The sequence below is a fragment of the Ambystoma mexicanum genome, chromosome 1p (genome assembly GCF_040938575.1).
Source record: "Ambystoma mexicanum isolate Mex_15411 chromosome 1p, UKY_AmexF1_1, whole genome shotgun sequence".
In the NCBI taxonomy this organism is placed as follows: domain Eukaryota; kingdom Metazoa; phylum Chordata; class Amphibia; order Caudata; family Ambystomatidae; genus Ambystoma; species Ambystoma mexicanum.
In genome coordinates, this window is record NC_090921.1 from 1,271,004,922 (window position 1) to 1,271,027,126 (window position 22,205).

A 22,205-nucleotide genomic window follows, 5' to 3' on the forward strand; every position below is an offset into this window, starting at 1 on the left:
ACATTATCCATACCCCAACACGTACAGGTACACATGATGCTCCACCAACCGCTGGTAGCATGAGACGGTGAAGAACGAAAAATGTATTTTAATTCCTCAATGCCAGACTACGGACTCCAATGTTTCAACTTCGATGGACTTTAACCACCACACAGTGTTACAGTAGTCCGAAAGGGGCCGTCACAGTCAATATGATAGGATATGAGTCAAGAAGGGGAGGGGGCATGAAGCCCAGAGAGAGTGTGGGCGAGTTGAGGGGGACCCAGGTATATGTGAAGCCACACGTACTTTGGTGTTTCTGCATAGCTCTCAACCATTTATGTCACAAAGGCGGGTGAAAACATGATTTCATTTTTGTTGGGTGTGAGGCGCATTGAAACAAATGGGGGTACACCCGCCAAAAGCGTGTGAGTTGAGAGCTATGTGTTCTGTCTCTGTCCCAATGCCTATATGCTTCTGTCCTTGCCAAGTCTGTGAGGGGGCACTACCGCTGTGCTCGCGGGCGTCCAACCTGGCGTGTTGCACAGTGCAGTGATGTGACACGGCACGCTTGATCTGGTGTCAGAGCGCAGACTGCCTTGGCAGGCTTTCTCACTCCCTTTTATTTGCTCTACCTCACGTGTTTTGTCCTGACCCTGTCGGTCACAGATCACGTGGACATCACATCTCTCTCCAACTTGGACTAACAACCATGAACAGTAACCAAGTCAGCAGTAAAACATTTTGGTGGTTGCCAGTGGTGATTGTCTTGTGGGCTTTTGCTCACGTGCGTTTGTAGATGCCATGCAGTACATATCCTTGGAGTCGGGTGAATGGCACCAGCTGGCTATCGCCCTCTGTCTTCCCTTTGTTGGGTTGCTGCTCTGGGTGGACTCCTTTCTTTGTCTCCGGGTGCCGGAGTCTCTGGACCTGGGTTATCGCCCTGCGCTTCCGCTCTTGGAGTCTGTCCTGGGACTTCTTTGTCCTGTTGAGTTTCTTCCCATAGGGTTGATGGTGTCTTCCTAAAGTGGGACACGTTTCTGGTGACTGTTTCTGGGCCTCGTGTTGTTGTGGCCAGCCCTTGTTCTCGTGGGTGACAGTCCATGAGAGAGATTCATAGGGGAGGTTCATCTTTCCCCTCGGGGTGCTGTTCTTGACGAGAAACGTTTCTCCTACTCTGAGGTGACGTGGCATTGCTCGTCTGGTGTGGTCTTCCCTTGCATTGTGTTCCTGTCTCCTCTGTTCAATTTGCTTCAAGTCCACTTGTGGGGGTCTCCATGAGTGGTGTAGGGAGGAAGTCCTGCTTGGATGGGCACCCCGAACATCAGGGCTGCTGGGCTGACCTGAGTGGGGTGTGGGGTGTTGCCGGTACGAGCGAAGAATCCTGTATCGTTCGCTAGACATGGCCGTCTTTTGTCTTTAGCAATCCTCACACATTTGTTGATAGATGCCATGAATCGTTCAGCGTCACCATTAGCCTAGGGCAGTACGGTGTGATGTGGTGGTGGCGGATCCCCATGTCATCGATGAAATATTTCAATTCTTTACTTGTGAATGGGGGCCCATTATCATTCTTTATCGATGATGGTATGCCGTGTACTGCGAACATCTTCTCCAGCGCCGTTGTGACAGAAGTGGCATCGGTTGAGTTTACTGGCTCAACCTCTGGGTATTTTGTATGTTCATCTACTGCCACCAGGAGGTAGACCTTGTTGGCGATAGTGCAAAAGTCTATGCTCACTGCGTCCCAGTGACGCTCACTACGTGGGGGGCAGACCATGGCCTCTAGCACTCCCTGTCTGTGGGTGGCTAGGCACGTTGTGCAGGCTTCAACAAACTTCATGACTTTGAATTGTATTTGTTGCATCCATACTCGAGATTTCAGGAACGCCTGTGTCTTTACGGTGCCCTTCGTGTGCGAGCTGGAACACTCTCTCATGAAGGTTGGTGGGCAATACAATGCAGTGTCCTCTCTGGAAGGCCTAATCCTTAAAGATCGACAGCTTGTGTCGTATTCCAAATAGTGATTGCATCATCTCTTGTCCTTGGGGTGTCCGGAGAGCGACAGCTGAGAGGAACATTTTCCACTCCCCGGAGAGTATTGCTTCTTTGGCCTTTTGGAGGCAGGGGTCTTTGTCCGTTTCCTCCATGATCTCCTGTAGCTTCATGGCATTCAGTTTGGCACAAGCAATGATCTGGCATACGCAATCTTCTTTCTCCTTGACCGCCTCACGTTCTGTTGCAGTTGCTGGTCGGGGATGTTAGGCTAGGAAGCCTGCAGGGTTGTCTGCTCCCGCCCGGTACTGTACTTCCAGGTCGAACTGCTGTAGCTGCAGCATCCAGCGTTCAATTCGGGCTGGGCAGTGTGGTGCTGACCCCTTGAATATTGGTACTGAGGGTTTGTGGTCCGTTAGTATTGTCACGGGGTGGCCCAGCATATATACATGAGTGTCTACACCCCCATATGATGGCGAGGGCCTCTTTTTCTATGTGCGCGTAGTTCCTTTCTGTGGGCGTGAGGGCTCGGCTCGCGAATGCGATGAGGACAACTGTCCTGTCCTGATCAGCCTGGGTGAAGACTGCCCCGAGGCCAACTGGACTGGCATCTACTAGTAGTTCTGTTTTTCTGGACGTGTCGAATAATGCCATGGTGGTGTTGCTGGACTGTAAGTCCTTGATCTTTTGGAATGCTGTTTCTTGAGTTGCTCCCCACACATGTTTTTGCTTTTATGAGCTCTCGCAGAGGGGTGGCAATGGTGGTCAGGTCAGGGATGAACCGCCCACAGTACATTGCCATGCTTGGGAAGCTGCAGACTTCGGTGGCGCAGGTGGGGGCTCTGGCATTTTTGATGTCTTCTACTTTTCTGGGGTCTGGGGCTACGCCTTTCTCATTGAAGACATACACGAAAAAGCTTAAAGTGGATTTCCCAAATTCGCATTTCTCTTTGTGGACCGTTAGCCCTGACTCTTCTAACCGCTGTAGGGTGGCAGCCAGCCTGGTGTTGTGTTCTTTTTCGGTTTTGCCGTACACCAAGATGTCATCGCTGACATTTGTGACCCCAGGGAGGTCCTGCAGTACTTTTGTATTTCGTGTTGGAACACTTCCGCTGCGGACGAGATTCCAAAATTAAGCTGACGATATCTCCTCGGCCCTAGGTGTGACGAGAATGTCATAATGTATTATGACTCTTTTGCCGTGTGGATTTGGTGGTATCCTGACCTTAAGTCCAACTTACTGAAGACGGTGGCGCCTGTCCGGTCCACAATTAGTTAATCTACTGTGGGCGTTGTGTCTCTCCCGCCTAATTGCCACGTTTGGCAGACGCATATCAATGCATATCCACACTGCTTGGAGCTGCTTGGGCCTTGCGGTCACGACCATAGGGGAAACCCAGGGTGTGGGGCCTGTGATCTTCTCAATTATTCAAAGGTGCTCGAGCTTGTTCAGTTCTGCCTCCACTGCCGCCCTCATGTGGAAGGGGACTCTTCCGTGCCAGTTTGCCCTCGGTTCGACTGTGGGGTCAATATGGAGCTTTACTGCCCTCCTTTTTAGGCATCCAAAGCCCTGGAATAGCTTCCTGTGCTTGGCTAGTAGGTGATCGATTTCTCTGGAGTTGAAGGTGAATAGGATGAGTTCCAATCTCTGCGGTTGGGCAACTAAGTAGCGTTTCTATTCCTGCATCAACCACATATATGCGGGTTCTGCAGCTCCTCTCCTTGTGTGCGAGAGTGGTCTTGAAGTATCCCATGACTCGGAAGGACTTTCTGTACCCCCCCCCCCCCGCACTATTAAAAACAAAATTCAATCCAATAAATGTGATCATTTCTTATTAGGGAATTTCTTTGGATCATTTCACAGTAATCTGTCATCCTTTGTTGAGGATGAGAATTCTATAATTCACAAATGCCTTTTTTTTTTTTTACCCAAGCTGTGTCAAAGGAGTGTGACGTTATAGAATGACAAGGGGATTACGGGGCTAGTTGAAGAAGGTGGTTTTCGGGGCTTTCCGGAATGCCATGTGGGAGGTCTTATTCCTGAGGCTGATCGTGAGAGAATTCCAGAGTTTGGGTGCTAGGAAGGGGAAACTGGCGCCTCCTGCTTTAGCTCTTTTGACGGTGAGGATAATCAGTTGGTTGGTGTAATTGGTTCTTTTAGGTCTAGTGGAATTATTTTGGACAATTTTGTCTGAAAGTTATGTGGGGGCTGTGGGAGCGAGGCACTTATGTGTTATGGATAATGTTTTAAAGGTGATGTGCTCTTTTATGGGAAGCCAGTGGGCTTGACCCGTGGCCTGCGAGATATGCTCTCTTTTGGGAATGTTTAATGCAGCCCTGAGCACGTTATTTTGAATAACTTGGAGTCGCTGCAAGTTATTGGCAGAGGTGCCAGCAAAGAGTACATTGCAATAATCGAGTTTTGCCCCAATGGTGGCTCTAGCTATTGAGAGGCGGTTTTGTTTAGAAAGGTATGGCTTGACTGAATTAACAATTTTTTTATGCTAAAAGCCGCCGAGGACGCAATGGCGGCGACCTGGTGAGTCATAGTGTGGAGTCAAGGTAGACCCTCAGGGTCTTAACTGAGGGTGAGACCGCAATTAATGTGTCAACCATGATAGTGCTGTATTGTTTATCCACTTTTTCAGAGTTTCTTTCGGGCCAATAATGAGGATTTCTGTTTTGTCCCTATTGAGACACAGCCTGTTTGCCACCATCCAGGCTTGGATAGTATCATAGACCTGATGCAGTGTCATGGCGGCTTGTTCGTATGAGTTAGAGAGAGGACAGAGGATCTGCGTGTTGTCAGCATAGTTTGTGTATGCTATGCTGCAAGCGTCAAGTTTAACAAAAAGTGGTTTAGTGAACAGATTGGAGAGAGTGGGTGAAGTGCAGGAGCCTTGGGGGATACCACATTGGATGGTGGTTAGGGTTGCACAAGCCTGGTCTGAGAAGACTTTTATAACCCTCCCTTCTAAGAAGGAGGTGACCCAGGTGATGGTTTGGGGAGTGAATTGAGCTGATTTAGTGAGGTCTGCAGAGGATCTTGTGGTCCATAAGATCGAATGCTGCAGATAAATCAAGAAGGAGGAGAAGGGCAGGATTGCCTTCATCCATTATCTCAGCCAGTTTTTTTTTTTTAAATCCAATAGGGCAGTCTCAGTCCCATGACCTGGGGTGTATATGCAGCTTTGTCCAAGATTTTTAGCAAAAAATGCCTTCTAGCATGCGGTCATTGTTCAATTTCCTCCCATGAAACTACCCAAAGACAATGCTATGAAAAGTCAACTAACCAGAATAAGGTGTGTGCCTTAGGAGTTTAGGACTTAACTATAAACATCCTCTAATTGTCAGTATACTGTCTTAAAAGGAGGTCCTAACTCCAATGTTGGAACAGAAACCTTTTTTTACAACAAAGTAAATACCGAAAGGACCTAAACCATGATGTACTTCAAGATCCACAATGCCTGTGGTACTGGGACATCTTGGGTCCCAGTTCCACAGACCTCGTAGCTTTGTATCCCCGCCCTCCAACCCAGCAATCCTTTAGTTTTTAATTGCAGGGAAAACAACCCAGAGAGGACTGGGGAAGTGGATAACATAACAAACTCAGGTTCTGCTTGCCACCCTCTGAAGCCTAGCTCTGGTTTGTCAATCCACTCTGACCCGTGGACAAAGCATACATATAGTACATTACCACATGAAATACTTCCTAAAATATCCAAGTATAACTTATCTTAAGTTTTCTCTCATACCTGATAGCCTTTGCTTTTCTGCTAAAAGGCCATTGAGAAAACCTCCTCAGAGTTTCTTCACTAAACTCGGGCTTGTCAGAAAAGTTTCTATACATTCAAAGAATTTTTCGGCTTGTCTTGAGATTGCTTCTTACTGCATAACTCCTAAACAGTCTATATTTGATCCCTCAGAATGACATTTTGAATTGTTTTTTCCGTATAGCTTACTTTCTTTTCTTTTTTTACTCTGAAACTTGATTTTTCAAACCCAACAAACCTTACTTAAAACATAATGGGAATCGTGTTCTCTGCAGATTATATTGTTGTAGTCCCAAGTCTAAAAGTCTGTATTTACAATGCTGACCTAATTGCCCCAGAATTGTTTCTTTAATTAGACTGTCTCTCAATTAAGCGTAACCCACGCACACCAACCCGGTCAGCTGCTGCTCCAAGTTGCCTCACGAACCACGCTCTCAAACGCTGTGAAAAAAGGAAGGAACCATGGCCCCTCTAATGTCAATTTCACTGACGCGTCAACTCAAAACAAGTTTTGCATGTCCGGCGTAGTGCTCATGCGCAAAGCAGTGCCCTTTACTCGTAGGTCGGGAAACTTAACGACTCTCCAAAAAAGTCTGCTTTCATCGAAACACTGATAAATACTTGCGCTACTGTTGGCGATTAGTACGCGTCTTCCCCGTGGTATGTTAGATATAATTATTAAAGAATGTTGCTGCGTCGCGCACCCGTTAACCTTTGAGCTCATACAATCTCACAATTGACTTCGAGTACCCCACAGGGTAAAAGCTTCTGGCAAACTTACTCAAAAAACAAACGGGAAGTTAAATAAGCTAGAGTGAAACATGAAGGCTCTTGAAAAATAAACAGTTCAACATTATCTTTTCAAAACATTAACTTCACTTAGCTACGTTTTGTAGCTAAAGGCTGTTTTCACTTGGTCTCCGTCTCCAGTTGCTGCTAAAAACTGTGCGTCTTTTCAATCCCTCAAATCTTGACTTTGGTTTCTTCTTATCCTTGCTTTGCTTTTCAAATGAATTATTTTCTCAGGAGCTTGATGAACAGCGACCATCTGAACTGGTTATCTGAATGAAAGGCAGTTTAGAACCGCTGTCAAGGTTCCAAACTACCTCACTGCCGTTGGAGAACCAATAAGTTCTTAGAATGGAGTCACCATCTTGAACTGGGATCACTCCTCTCTCATAGTGTGCTAGTTAAGGAAGACTGGAATTTGATTTAGTAAATTTACATTACATTTTTTTTTTTATAATTGACCATGTCTAGTGCTTTTTCCCACCTGCCCTGAGCTGCCAACGGCCTTTCCTGGCTTTTAGACTAAAATCGAACTTGGCAGGGGAGGCAAGAGGGGCTCCGAGGTAGTAAGGAGCCAAAGTGCTATTGACCAGAACGTACGGTCTAGTTCTAAATCAAAACGCTTGAGCAAGACATTTAAATGGAAAAAAGAATTGCAGCTGAAGGGAGGTGTGGACGGTTTAGCTGAAGCAGATCGGAATGCTGAGGCTGCAGTGAAAGCAGCAGGAAGCCCAACTGATACCGATGCGATAAGAGGAGCTGTGCGACAGAGCAGAGTGCGCACAGTGGGACGTTACATCGCAGTGGGAAGGTCAGCTGAAGGGGTGACGTGCTCCCATTCAGGCGAGCAACGCTGCAGTGTGCTAGAAGAAGAGGGCAATCAACGGAGCTGCTGGAGCTGGAAGAAGCAGTCCTCTGAAGTTAAGCGGGTGCTGTCAGTAGACCGGGCAGGACTAGGGAGGTCCAACGCAACAGTTATCAAAGAAGCAGAGAGGCCAAACAAGACTGATGAGTTGACCTAAACCCAAAGGTGATGCTGGAGTGCTCAGAGAAGGCCATTTGATAACAAATGACAATTTTGATTACAGAATAAAGAAAGTAATACAACCGCATCCAGGGTGTAATTCCTCTTTCACGGGACACCAATTGGGGGAAACTTATAACCTGCATTGCCAACAGCCAAGAGGCTGTAAAGAAGCAGCACAGGAGCAACAAGGGTGCAAGTCCTCTTTTGTGGGACATCAATTAGGGGAAACCTGTAACCCATATTGCCAAGAGTCACAAGACTATAAAAAGAGGCAGCCGTTGTTCAACCCTCCTCGCGTGAGATACTGACATGGAGAATCTTGGAACAAATATTGCCACTAAGAAAAATTGTAGTTGTAAGAGTTTTTATCCTGGAAGGCTTGTAAACCGGGAAAGGGATCAATAGTAGTTAGTCATGGAAGGCGAGTGGACGAGGAAAGAAGATGTTTTGAAACCATGTGTTTGTGGAAAAAGGTGTGGGAGGAAGAACGCATTACCACTACCATCGTTTTGACATGCTTCGTTACAAGAGGAAATTGTAATGCTATCCTGACACAAGTTTTCAGTCGGAAGAAAAGTGTGATATGCCAATAATTGTTTTATATCCTGAGTAGAATAATTTCCTTGGTTTATGAACTTTTGTTTTGTGAGAGAAACATTGGCCTTACGAAGAAGGATATTGTGGAAGACAAGTGCTTTGTTTTTTTAAACAAGTGTTTATGAAAGAGACATTTACTTTATACAAGGGAAGGTCATATTGGGAGGAAAATAACTTTTGTGTTGAGTTGAATAGAACGTTGTTGGAGCACAACTTTTCCACAAGTGTTCCTGCATTGAGCCAGGGGAAGGGAACGCAACCCATGTCACAAGGAGTGCTTTTTAAAACTTTAAGTTTAAATGTTTACACTGTGGTGTTGAATTTGAAGGAAAATGTGAAACATCAGAGTAAATCACAAGTAAAAGTAGAAATTATTGCATTCCATAATCGATATGCCAACAATGATATATCACATTAAGAACGATTCTTAAGAGAAAGGCTCTATGTAGTGTGAAACTCACATCTCACACAGTTGTTAGGGTAAATGCAGGAAGGGGGGCCAGCAATCAGTGTAACTATCTGTGGAAATCAGGACAGTAGCCGATGTGGAGTTTTTGCAGACCTTTATTACACACTGGTTAAATGTAATGTCTTAACCACGGTGGTTGGACTCCAGGTTGTCCCACAGTTACTTCACTGTGAGTAAAAGGCACCAGGAGTTCCTCTCCCCTTGAAGTGTCTCCTGTTCTCACGGACCCGGATAGGCCCACCAGTTGCTCTCACTCTCCTCTCCTTCTCCCTGCAAAAAGCAACAACACTGCCATTAGGCCAGTCCCCTTTATACCCGGTGCTTGGAGGGAAAGAGGGCCAATCAGGGACAACTTCCCTCCCCCCCTTTCCGATTGGTGGGGACCCTAGGCACCCACCCTCTATGAGTAGAGCTGCCCCCTCCTCCCCTCCTCCTCCTTTCCCTTGGCTGCCTGGTCCCGGTTCCCCCTCCCTGTTGTCAGCCACTCCCTGGTCACTATCCCACCTGGGTCGTGTCTGACACACGCCCTCTCCATAGGCCCCGCCCCCCCAACATGGTGTCTCCCTTGAGGCATGCTCCCCGGAGGCCCGTCCTGCTCGAGGCCCTATGTTGCTGCTAGGGGTCTGCCCTGCTCGAGGTAAGGAGGGGGTTCTGGTTTGCCCCCCCTATCTGGTTCCTGACCACATGTACGGCGCTCCTCTGACGCCGAGCGGTCGGCACGAGCTGGGCTCTCGACTTCCCAAGCCCCGCCGCCGCTCGCCGCCGGAGGCTGCCGATGCACGCCGTGTTCCCGGGTTGCTCAGCCGCAGCGCTAGTGGCCCGGGTCCTCGTGGGCGTACGCGGCGCTGCGGCTGCAACGCGGGCACTGCCGCGGAACGCCGACAAGGCTTTCCCGTCGACCGGGACACCTCCCCGGCGCCCCCCATCAGCGCGACTCCTGGCAGCGTTTGCGCCGCACACGCCCGCGCCGCACACGCCCGCGGTACAGCGGGCTCCTCTGCCCGGGCGTCCCGCATTCCGGCGGCCACCCTGCTCACATCCTCACACTATCTAACCCTTCTGGGAGGGGAGAACACCCTGTCCTTACAACGGGGCGCCTATCCCTAGGCAGCATGTGGTGCATTGCCTATCTAATAGGGATAGAATGGAAGAAAAAACTGTCCCTCCAATAACTAAATGTATGGGTACCCCCCAACCTGCATTGGTATTTATTAAGAAAAAATGAAAAACTGTATCTAAAAACGTGCAGCCAAGGACAAACCACAATCCTATATGTCCAGGAGTGACAGACCTAAGTATTAGATCAGTCATTCACAGCTACAAATAGCTTGCATGAGTGCTTAAATGACCGTGGGAATTTCTATACCATGTTTTATTCACCCATAGGCAATTTAGTCAAATCTCATGTGGAGACGTGAGTTTAGAGCAAAGCTTAAAATGGAGGGGCATCAAAATGTGATGTTGATGATGCCTACTAAATATGGAGTACTATAGAAAACTCACAACTTGTGAGTCAAACAGTTATTGATACATTTCTTCTAAGATATCACCCCTTGTTATTGGGGTTATCTGCAAAAGATCATGGGTCCGTCCATGACCAGAGAGGTCCACCGGTTTTGATGGGATAAAGTGATTCCAACCATCATCTTCAGGACCGTTTCATCAGTTTAGCAGTAAGTCATCTTTCAACCATGCCCGGGTAGTGGGGGCACAGGGTGGGATGGCTGCTCCGCCTCCTGCAAGGGAGACAAAAGGCAAACGCAACAGACAGGGTGTCAGTGTACCCAGTTGCTAACCCGAACTAGAAACACCACTAGTGTGTAGGTGGTAAGGGTTTTCATGGGAGGTATGGGTGGGCGGCCTACGCCATGTTGCAGGCCTAAGGTAGCTCCCACGCCGCGACCGAGAGCGATGAGGATTTAAGTGATGGCCGTGGCTCCGATCCGGATGTCATTGACCTCTCATCGGAGCGCTCGTGCTCCAAGACGTCCGGCCCCACCATGCATGACAATAGTCCTGCTATGGGGAATGCACACCCTGGCGACCAGGAAGCACCCGCTACTCATAGAGGCAAGCACACAACTGCCGGTACAGCCTCGACCGATCCGTCGAAACTGCCAAGGTGCAAACTGGTACATCGAGTTCCTCAGCGGCACCCGCTAATTTGCGCGATCGGCAGCCATCCCTGCAAATGCGACACGCGTCCAGGCATTCTGCAGGCAAGGGCGCCCGTACCAAAAGTCAAAAGGCTGTCGAGATGCCTCCTAAGAGCGCGTTGATGCATAAAGCTCCGGTTGTGTCGAAATCTACGACACAGCCGTCTAAACAGCCTAAACCCCTCCCGGTAACACACAGCATCAGCGAGAGTCTCGCAAAGATCGTTTTGGTGGCCAGTTAACAAAGGGACAAGTCCAAAGACACGTCTACATGCCCCGAAGGGCAAGAAGATTATTCTGAGAGTCCCCAGTCCTCATCTAGGACTCACTCTGACAAATCTCGGCATTCTAGGCAAGGGGACACCCAGGAGGAGCCCTTTCCCCCTCTGAGCGCTTCTGGCTCATATTCATGGACCAGGGAGAAATTTGAAGGGTGTATGAACAGGCTGGCCAAATTTGTGGACTTCTCTGAAAGATTAATTCCTAAAAGGGCTAGTGAAGAAGACCCTTACCCTACAGTGGTTTAATACAAGAGAACATCTTGCCCACTTCATGAGGAGGTCTTTGACCTTACAGATCAGGAGGAGATTAATCTTGACATTTATTTACAGGTGGATGATCCCTTTGAGGATCCCACTGATCAGAATGACTCTAACCTGTTTGGCAAGGCTTTAGATGAGGCACTGGAAACTGCCAAGAAAGAACAAGAGACTTTGAAATCTTTGAATCAGATCACTCAAAGGCCATTTCAACAGAGAGGGGGGTAGAGGGGGGAGGGGGGGAGAGTTCTCGCTGCTCCTTTCGCAGGCAGTCATATTCTCGTTCCCCACATAACCAATATGCCATGGGTAACAATTGTTAATTGGTCCTCAGGACAGGGATCTGCGGCCTCTAATCCATATCCACCCAGAGGACCACGCCGTGGGAAAGGAAGGGGTCCCAATGCTACCCCCAGAGGCTCCCCGGCCTCCAGTCAGAAATTACACTCAGATCCGGGTCCCCTCCCATGCCTCCCCGGTTGGGGGACGCATAACATTATTCCTACACGTATGGGAGGGGATTACCACAGACCAGTGGGTGCTCAAGACTGCCAAACACGGTTATTGCATCGAGTTCAGCCGATCACCTCGATTCAGACCACCGAAATCCAGGCGTCTAGCACCAGAACACCTGAAGATCTGGCTGCAAGAGGTCGAGATCCTGCAGGAAAAGGGCACAATCGAAGTCCTCCCCGTTCTACAGGTAAACAAGAGTATTTATTCAGTGTACTTCCTTGTACCCAAAAAGGATCTCACCATGCGTCCTGTGCTAGACTTATGCCCAGCGAACATATTCGTCAAACCCCAAAAGCTTTGTATGGTAACGCTGCAAGAAGTAATTCCTCTACTAATGCAGGGGGATTACATGGAAATATTGGACATGAAAGATGCATACTTTCATATTTCAATGTTGCCGGCACATAGGAAATACCTCATTGGAATTGCCCCAGCTCCAAGGGTATTTACAAAGGTGTTGGCAGTTGCAGCAGCTCACCTGCGCAGACAATCCATCCCAGTTTATCCTTACCTCGACGACTGGCTCATAACGGGGGACTCCTACGGAACATGCCTGTCAAACACCCAAAGGACTATAGACCTCTTATTCAGTCTGGGATTCTCCATAAACTAGAAGAAATCCAGCCTTGAGCCCAGCCAAGTCAAGCAGTTTCTGGGGCCTCTAATTCAGATAGAAGACATTCTCGTCTTCTCGTCCAACGAGAGGGTTCAGAACAGTTTCAGATCTCTCAGTATGTAGCCAGTCGGGAAGTGACGGTACGCAAGACCATGCGACTGTTAGGAATTATGGCGTCCTCCACTTACTTGGTTCCTCATGCACCTTTTTTCGCATGCGTCACATGCAAAGGGGCTCAACAACCAGTGGTGTCAGGCCAGCGGACAATGGCACGATCTAGTGGTTGTCTCGGCAGCTGTCATTCTTGCTCTGGTGGTCAAGGGAAAACCTCTTGAAGGGGAAAACCTTCACCACCCCGCAGTAGAAGCCACTCTCATGACTGACTCATCTCTCACAGTGGGGGGCTCACCTCCTTCAACAGACGGCGCACAGCGTTTTGTCCCCTGCAGTAGAATCCAACCACATAAACCTATTGCAGCTGTTAGCAGTGTTCAAAGCACTGAAGGCCTTTCAGACACAGTTGCAGAGAAAGCACCACGGCCATGTACTACCTGAACAAGCAAGGGGGCACTCACTCTCCAGAGCTGTCCAAACTGTCACAGAATATTTGGAAATGGGCTCTCGAACACAAGATGTTTCTATTCTCTCAACCCATTCCAGGGGAACTCAGTCTTCTGGCAGACATGCTCAGCAGAGACATTGTCCTTGGAGTACGAATGGTGACTACACAAAGACATCGTCTCCAATGTTTTCGCAGAATGTGGCTTCCCAGAGATCGACTTGTTTGCAACTCTGGAGAATTCCCAATGCCCAGATTACGCCTCCAGGAGCCCTCAGAACCGAAGGGGGAACATTCCCTCACCCACCCCCCCCCCCCTCCGACTCATCAAGATTGTGCACAAGATGCACCAGGAACCAGTCACTAGGATATTGGTGGCCCGATGTGGGCCCACCAACCCTGGTTCTCCCATCTGATGGAGATGTCTCTCTCTCCTCTGATGAAAACACCTTGCCCATACAACATGCTATCTCAGTACAAGGGGGAAACACTTCATCCATGCTCGCAGACTCTCAATTTAGCGGTCTGGCTCCTGAGATCATAGAGTTTGGGCATCTCCAACTTCCTCAGAGATGCATGGATATACTTAGAGAAGCAAGGAAGCCTAACACCAGACATTGCTACTTCAATAAATGGAAACGCTTTGTCATCTGGTGCAATTACAAGAGCATCAATCCCATTGAATGCTCTCCTACTCATATTGTACTATACCTGACTCACCTACTAGACTCGGGTCTAGTTTTCAATTCCTTGAAGGTCCACTTAGCTGCACTTTCAGCCTATAAAACGTCCCAGCAAAAAGTGTTGTGGTGCAAGATCCCAGTAATTAAAGCTTTCATGGAAGGGGTTGAAAGAATTCCTCCCGCTATTTCTAACCTGGCTTCTGGATGGGACTTAAATGTGGTATTAACCAGACTTATGGGGTCTCCCTTTGAACCTATGCACAAGGCAAGCCTCAAAGCACTCACTTACAAAACCGCCTAACTAGTGGCATTTACTTCTATAAAGAGAGTCAGTGAACTAGAGGCCCTTTCAATCCTAGACCCTTTTGTCACAATTCAGAGATAAGATGGTTCTGCACACTCACCCACGGTTTGCGCCCAAATTCATTTCTCAGTTCCATGTGAAGTAGTCAATAGAACTACCCGCTTTCTTCCAGAACCCCACTAATGTGGTGGAAAGAAGCCTGCACACAATGGATGTGGGCAGGGCAGTCATGTACTATCTGGAAAGAACTAAGCCACTAAGGAAAACAAACCTGTTTTTCGTTTCAGTTGCGGCTGGTAGAGAGGTGGACTGTGTCTCTAAATCAGCCATTTCAAGGTGGATTGTCAATTGCTTCACACTCTGTTACACTCTTGCCAAGAGAGATCTGCCCTTCAAGCCTAGAGCACACTTTACTTGGGGCACTGGGGCTTCCATAGCATTCATTGCAAATGTTTCCCTCGAGTCCATTTGCAAAGCGGCAACCTGGAGTTCTGTACACACCTTTACAAAACACTATTGCCTGGACACTCACTCTAGGTCTGATTCTCAGGTGGGACAAGCAGTACTAAGACATATTTTCACTACTGTTCCTTCTCACATCCCACCACCAACTCGGGGTACTGCTCGCTAGTCTATGCACACTACGTTCTTCATAGGTCTGTAGCAATGTCTCCCATCATTTGTTATCAAAATCTTGTTTTCTTTGCTACTATGGCTTTGTAATCAGATCTATACAAACAGAGTTGTGGCTTATCCACAGCCCTGCGAGCCTTTAAGCATTCTATTATACTTTTTGCATCTCTACATGCTCTATCATACCAGCCTGTTTTAGTTGTTGCAAAACGTTTAACTCTAGGGGCTGGACAGGTCAAAAATTGAACCATATTCTCTACTGTTCTCTTAAACTCTGCCAATATCTCCTGATTGGGGATACTATCTATACAAATGTTTGCTAGATTTTCCAGAATTGCGTTATTCAGGGGGGCCTTTAAGTCTTTCTCAATCAGTCTAATCCATTTCAATGATTTCTGTACATGGGCAGTAAGGGCTATGTCTTCTACCTTTCAAATAGTCCTCGTAGGTTAGACTTGCCGGATTGAATTAAAACTCTCAAAGGATATGATCGCTTTCAGTTCTCTCATGTTTTATAAAAACTATCCGCTCTTGCCCAATCGTTAGCCGAAATCCGGATATAATCTATAATAAAAGCACCATCATGTCCAGCAAAAGTTTGTTTTGCAGGTTGATCTTCTGGCAATCGACCATTGCAGGCCCTAAGCTCCATGTTGAAGGAACGGGACACTTCCATAGCGAGTTGATGCACCCCTATTGGATGATCATATCTCAGTGTAGGGCTATCCCAGGCAGTATCATGTTCTTCCCACAACCCCTGCAACTCCCTAATGGGTTCTATTTTCATTTCACATCACCTGCAGCTATTCTACAGGTTTTCTGGTGTTTCTTCCCCTTCCAGGAATTAATCAATTATTGGGTCCTTTCTACCACTTCCAGCCCAATTCCTTCAGATGGTCTGTTGTAAAATATTAAATAAAAGGATCCAGTTATCATCCCAGTGCAAATACTGAAATATTGGAGTTCCCCTATACCTGTTGTACAAGCCGTCACTTCCCATTTTAATGTATTCTCTATCTATACAAGAAGCCCTCCACTTTGTCTACTTTTTAGGGCTTTTTCTTGCGGGGACATAAAAGTTACAATATCCCTGCAATTCTACCTGATCTATGATCCATGATTTTTGTAAAAGAATCGCCTGGAACCTCCTCAAATTCATTCCAGCATGTGTCTTCAAGATTCTTCAGTAAACCAGCTATATTCCATGAGAGGACAATCCATATACAGTACTACAAATAATTATTTCCACAACAGAAAACTCAATAATAAAAGAATAAAAAGGGGAATTCCTGCTGCACAAAAATGCAAATATAAACAAAATGTAACTATGCCAGGATTGAGGTGAACGTCCCACCGATTTAAGGGGCATCCAGAGTTTGACTCGACGACACACCTCCCTCCCCCCCACTATCCTCCGTCAATGTAGGAAGTAGGAATCCCACTGGGAAGTATCTGGTAGCAGTTGGAGGGATTCATCAAGTTTGTGCTGCTTAAGTCAGTAGGCAATAGTCCATAGGCAGTTTAACAATGTTCAGTAAAGGATTCCAATGTACAAGGCTGCCTCCAGTCCACATTTCAAGGTCAAATAATCTAAAACACCTGACAAACAACCAGTCATGTTAAGAAAATCATAAAGACACAAAATGTCAACTTTCCGTTGTCTCAATTAGGAAGTCAAATTAGAAACACCAGCAAGAGTCACACCACAGAAAACATTGTAACAGCAGTCAAGTCATCTGCTTAATCCATTGTGAGCAAACTCACCGGCTGCCAGTTTCTGATAAGTGGAGGATACAGGATTAGATGCATTTGTCGTCCCACAAAACTCCCAGGCGCCTCCAAGCTCCTCCGATGGTATTCAAACCTAATCCGCCACTCGCCTCAGCACAACCATATGAGCAGCGCTCTGAAATGCAGTTCGCTTTGCCAAAAGGACGACCCGCTTTGTTTTTTGTAGGGTGTCCTCTTCCTTCCTCCTAAAAGCAGGCGGGGCCTCAGACCCAAACCCAATACGGCAGCAATGAATGAAAATAGGGCGGGCAGCACAAGAGTATGTGCGGCTCCCTTAAATACAGCGGGCTTCGCCGCAAGGTTGACCCGCTTTGCTTTTTGAAGGGTTTTCCTGTAACTTATTTCCTCCTTCGAAAAGAGTGCAGGTGTCACGCTCACCTGATTCCCACGGAGGCGCAGGTCTGGCTTCGAGTGCTGATGCTTCTTCTATGGTGAAGCGCAGGACTCTGAAGATGGACACACTGGCTCGCAGGAATATTCCCCTGTGCGTGAAAAGGGAGTATTACCTACTGACGGAATAATGCTCAAGCCTCCCACTCCCTTCCAGCCCTCCACGATACCCTTCCTCGATTCCCCGTGAAGTCTCACCTTAGGGTCTGGAAGGATGAGTTCTCCATCCTGCTTCTGATGCAGGGGCACGTTGAAACCCAGTTACTTCACTGGATTGAGGTTTGATGGGAGTTCAAATAAGCTTGACTATTAAGGTAAGGAGCTGTAAGAGTTCTGTAGCAAGTTCAAAAGTTCATGCCTTATAATAATGTTCATTGTCTTATTGCAGCAAGCGCTAATCGCTTATGTCTTTTTTCCCCTTAGGGGCCGGGGTTCGGAATTGCCGGAGATATGGCGACGACCCGAAGTGAAACGTGCAGTTCCAGTAAATGACAGGTAAGTTCTGGATGAGCGTTCGGGTAATGTCTTTGCATTCGCTCATTCAATGTCTTTGTCTTTTTTCCCCATAGGGGCCAGGGTCCGGAATGCCAGGAAGCGGCAGGACCCGAAATGAAATGGGAATGACCCAACAGGTAAGTCTTAGAAGGAAACTGAGCTTTTCCTATTCCCTTCCTTCTCTCACCTTGTGTTCTTGTCTTTTTCTCTCTAGGCTCTGGGATGTGGCTGCGGATCCGGATGATCGCTGCTGAAGATGGAGGTGCCCAGGAAAGGTGAGTGAAATGCAGCGCTGCAGCGATCGAAGCTAAATGCTTTTAAAATGATGTCTTCCCTTTCAGGATCGTCGGTGTGAAGTCTCTGTGATGCAGCTTTAGCAGGTAAGGTCTTCTTTCTCTCCAATTCTCTCTTAGCAGGTGACCCAGGATGCTGACAGGCGTGGCTGAAGTCCAGATGCAGAAGCTGACATGGTGAGCGTCCAGCTGCGAGGAGCAAAACAATGCGAAGCGTGAGTTGCTGATCGGGCTTGGTTTAAATAGCTTTGGAAGAAGTTCCAGGTATGTATCCTTCCACCGATCAGGTATGTATCCTTCCCCGACCACACCCAGGGGAAAGTAGGTCCACAGGTAAAGTAGTTCCATTCAGGCCTCAAGAGGGCCTGGATGTAGCAGCATGGTCTGCATCAGGTAAGTGCACCTTAAAACACTTGAACACATGTCCAGCTTAATGAGCCTGGCGCCTAAGGCGCCAGGACAGGGGTCCAAAGGGCCCCAGCTTGGGCCCGCTGGCACTTCCCTGGGGGAAATGATGCCTCCCTCTGGGGTTGCTGGGTCGGACCTGGCTCCTTGGAGGTAGGCATCATGACAGCAGGCTTCCAGACCCGAACTCGACGCAGCAACAATGAAAGAAAAAAGGGCGGGCATCACAACAGTATGTGCAGCAGGCTTCATGGTAGATTGCAGTGATGGAGGGTTAGTGAAAAAAAAAAATAGGTGGAAGCAGGCAGGACGGGGAAGACTGAAGCCGTGCAGGCCACATGATCAATATGACACTGCTGGTCCGTTCTACTCATTGGTTTTCTGGAACAAAGTTCTCTCAAGTAGAAGCCCATCACAGATTGAAGTCGAAAGCAGATTCCATAATCCCTGTTCACCTACTTTTGTGATTATATTCAAGAGGTTAAAGATTCTGAAAGTTCTGTCGGAGGAATGGGCTCGCTAAAAGGGATATGCGCCAACATTAGATCAATGCTGCATTCTCCTCCAATCTTTTATTTCTTTTAAGTGAGCATATAGGAGTCTTGGAATAATCATGTGTCAACTTGAAGCAGAACAAGGTAGTCAGAGAAGAGGCCGCCCAGTATTGGAAGTTCTATACCAATCCTTTGGCAGAGACTTTTGTCACGCGAACATGGAATTCAGCAAGCAAAGGGGTGTGTGCTAAAGTAATTGCATTGCAGTTTTGCGCACTATACATGGTATATCCAAGCCATGGTTATTGGCATATCGAGATTTTAGGCAGTTCCTTGGGAATTGTAGTCGGAAACCACATTTTGAATGGATTGTGTCCTCCAACGTATTCCACATCTTTGACATGTAATGTCCACAGCCAGTGGAGTAACTTTGCTGAAAATGTTGGGGGAGACATGACATCTGGAGAAAAGGTGCCCCAGCCAAATTAATGGGGACAAAATGGTGTGCCATGAAAGTTGGGTGGGCAAACACCCCTGTCCCCCCCCCTAAAATTACGCCCATGTCCACAGCTGTGTACTTTGGCAATTTTTCAGCAGAGGGAATCCTGTGTCGGGTCGATGTCCCTCAAAGGCCTCCATCGAGGGCGACGTCACTGGATGTTATAAATGGGACGCACAGCGCCTGTAGCCTCAGTTCCATTTTTTCCTCAAACGTGTTTGCTTTAGAGACTTGGCACGCCTCATGTATTCCTCGTGACTATGTCTTCTTCTTCGACCCCTCCGACTCCGCGGTCTGGCTTCAAGACTTGGCGGGACTGCAAGTTTAAGATGCAATGCGGGTCCGTTATGTCTAGGCGAGAGTCAACGACACCGGCGACTGTTCCAAATGCTAGTCGATGACTGCTAAGGCCTTGCGTAAGGGGAAGTTACAGGTAGTTAGGGGTTCCAAACCCAGTAAGTCCCGTAAAGCTGCTAAGGGGATGTCTGCCGACGACTCGAGGGCAACTCTCCCCGTCGGAAGGATTCCCGGGGATCTCGGTCCCGGAGTGGCTCCCGCCATTCGTCGCCCTCGTCTTGGCATTCCCGGAAGCGCCGTCACCGGTCGTATTCCCCGTCCTCCTCAGATGGCTTGTCCTACTAAGTCCTCGACTCCAGAGGAATGGGCAGCCCTCAGGGAGCAGATGCTGGTGAATTTTCTATCCCAGGGCACAGTTCCGTCTGTGCCTTCGGAAGACGCCAGCAAGGAACCATCTCGGTCCGTGGCTCGTGCGCCTTCGGGCTCGGGTCCTCGGCGCGATACTCATCGGGAACCTTCGAGGTCCCGTTCGGACAAGGTTCAGGTTGTTCGCCAGAGACGTGCAGCTTTCAGGTCTGTGTCTCTGTCCCCGGCGAGACGGCAGAAATCTGATAAGGGCTTGAAGTCGGCGTTGACTCAGTTGGCGCTGTCCGTTGGATACAGATGTTGAAGCTTTACCTTCACACCAGCCCTCGGCGCCGATGTCAACGCCCTTCACGCCTTTGGGGCCTTTTGGCCGGGATTTGCCAATGGAGGTCCCTGATACTGTGGATCCTCCAAGGAAGGCTATTTCCAAGTCTGTGAGGCCTGTTAAGGATTCCAGACCCTCTTCTGTCCCGCAGTAGGAGTTTTTTTCCCTCTGGGGGACAGATTTGGATTTTGACCCTGTTGAGCCTGAGGTGGCTCCGGTCTTTTCTGGGGACAGTCAGTTGGAAGAGTTACGTCAATCTCTTGATGCCAGTGGCTTGGACACTTCTCCTGAGGTGGAGTTTGGCAGACCTGAGCCTGTGGCTCATGCTGAGTCATCCTATAGGAGACTGATGGCAAGTGTCACTGAGTATCTTGTTTGGTCTAGTCCTCTAGAAGCTTTTGTTCAGGATGACTTATCTGATATTTTGGATCAACGTCCGTCCTCTGACCCGGGGTTACCTTTTCATTTGATGTTGCAAAAAAGGGTGGCGGCTGCTTGGCAGACACTGGAATCTCTTCCGGCGGTTAACAAGTCGTTAACTAAAAAATACCGCCCTTCCAGTATCGACCCCAGCTACCTTTCCTCTCACCCCACTCCCAAGATTTTGGTGGTTTAGGCAGCTACGGCCACCTCGAGGCAGGCGGCGTACCCTACCATCCTTCCTGATAGGGACGACAAACGCTTCGATGGTTGGGCACGCAATGTGTTTTCTGCGGGGAGTATGTCACAGAAGTCGGCCAACTCCACTTGTTCCTTAGCAAGATTTTCACACACTGTGGAATTGTTTCTCTAGCGGCTGAGCATATTCCCGAAGGGGAATAAAGGGATGGGTTCCTTGCTCTCGTGCAAGATGGCAAGGATGCCATGTGTGAATCCCTTCAGTCGGGATTGGACACGGCCGACATTGTTAGCCGGTCCATGGCTGCGAGCACAGTTATACGCAGATTTGTGTGGTTGCAGAAGTCTAGTTTTGCTCAGGATGTGCAAGCCCGTCTTTTGAACATGCCCTTTGATGGCGCGCATTTGTTTGGCAGCAAGGCTGACGAGAGCCTTGAGAGGTTGCAGACCTCAAAAGCTGGGCTAAATCTTTAAACGCAGCTGTGCGTCAACCTCTGCCTTTTTGTCCTAGGGGACAGCAGTGGAGGGGAGGTTCCTTTTTGTTACTACTCCTCTTTTGGTAGGACGAGAGCAGCCGCCAGTCAATGGGGTCAGCGTAAAAGTACCCGTGGTGGTTGGGGAAATGGGGGTGCCAAAGCTGCTCAGGCAGCTGTCTTTTGCCTTCAGGCGCTGCTGCAGCCGCTCCAAAACAACTATGAGGCCATCTTCCATTGTTCGCCGGTTGGGGGCAGACTGTCTCAGCCTCTCGAAGAATGGCAAGCTATTACTTCAGATGCGTGGGTTCTGAATACAATAGCTCACGGCTACTGCCTTCCCTTCCTAAAGCGGCCCCGCGACAATCCACCAGAGACCGTCTCTTTGAAGCTTCTGGATCCTACTCCCTCTTCACCTTACTAACGAATCCCACCTTTTTCGTTTACAGATCTGCCAGAGCGCCTGGGGACCAATTCCGTTGGTGACGGTGCGCGGTACAAATACCTTTAACATTTAACATAGAATCGGTGCCTGTTTCGCGAGAGGAAAAAGGGATGGTATTCCCCATATGTTTTAATTCCAAAGAAAGACGCCGGCTTAAGATCCATCTTGGACTTGCGTTGGTTGAACAAACGTCTCAGGAAGGACAAGTTCAAGATGGTCACTCTTTTTCAGGTCCTCCAGCCCTTCGACTTTAAGATTGGTTGGTGTCTCTGGACCTACACGAGGCTTAGTTTCATGTGCCGATTCATCCAAAGCACAGAAAGTACTTGAGGTTTGCGGCTGGCTGCTCGCATTTTCAGTTTTGGGTCCTCCCTAGGGTCTTCACCAAGCTTATGGTGGTGGTGGCTGCGTATCTCAGGCGAGGGAGGATTCACATCTACCCCTACCTGGACGACTGGCTGATCCGTGCGCGTTCTCCAGAGCAAGCGATGGATAATCTCAGTCTCACCTGCCGCTCACTCCACAGGCTGGGCTGCTGCTTCAATTTCAAGAAGTCGAACCTGACACCTTCCCAACAGCTCCAGTACATCGGGCTGTGTTGGACACATCCTTGGGGAAGTGCTTGCCTCCCAAGGTGAGGGCTCATCACATTGTGCAGATGGTGGACAAATTTCAACAT

General features: G+C 48.4%; 1 protein-coding gene across 1 annotated transcript in view; it reads left to right on the forward strand.

Moving 5' to 3' along the window:
- PRR12 (proline rich 12) overlaps positions 1–22,205 on the forward strand; it is an 886,666-nt gene that overhangs the window by 343,279 nt on the left and 521,182 nt on the right. The gene's annotated exons all lie outside the window — the stretch shown is intronic.